Raw genomic sequence first — 529 nt, 5'->3', positions numbered from 1 at the left:
TATATATATATATATATATAACAGAATACAATTTTTTAATAATTTTACTTCAATTACGTAAATATAATGTATATCACATCTTCTTCTTCTTCTTCTTCTTCTTCTTCTTCGAGTTTCAATAACAAATTCAGCCAAAATCAAGTCTAATCTTCACAAAACACCCTCAAAATTGAGATATAAGCTCCAAACCATATTCCCAATTGTTTGCAACAACACCCAATCCAAAAAAATAATGGTTTTTGAAAATCCAAATTCGAATTCAAAGCTTCAAAGCTTTTTAATGGCTGTCAATGGTGGAATTGCTGCTCTCTTTTCCTTTGCTTTACATTACTGAACTTAGGGATTGAGAGATAGAGAGAGACGTAGAGAGAATTCCTTTGCTTTACGTAGATATCTTCTTCTTCATTGAAAATCAAGCCAATCAGAGACGTTAATGGATGTAGGAATTTTGAATAAGAGTAAAAATTTCGTTAGGTTTTTGAAGAAGAGATGAAATAGGCGTTAATGGCGGATTTCTGAATTTGTGAAG

Source organism: Nicotiana attenuata, unplaced genomic scaffold (assembly GCF_001879085.1).
Source record: "Nicotiana attenuata strain UT unplaced genomic scaffold, NIATTr2, whole genome shotgun sequence".
In the NCBI taxonomy this organism is placed as follows: Eukaryota; Viridiplantae; Streptophyta; class Magnoliopsida; order Solanales; family Solanaceae; genus Nicotiana; species Nicotiana attenuata.
Note: the sequence above shows the minus strand (reverse complement) of the source record.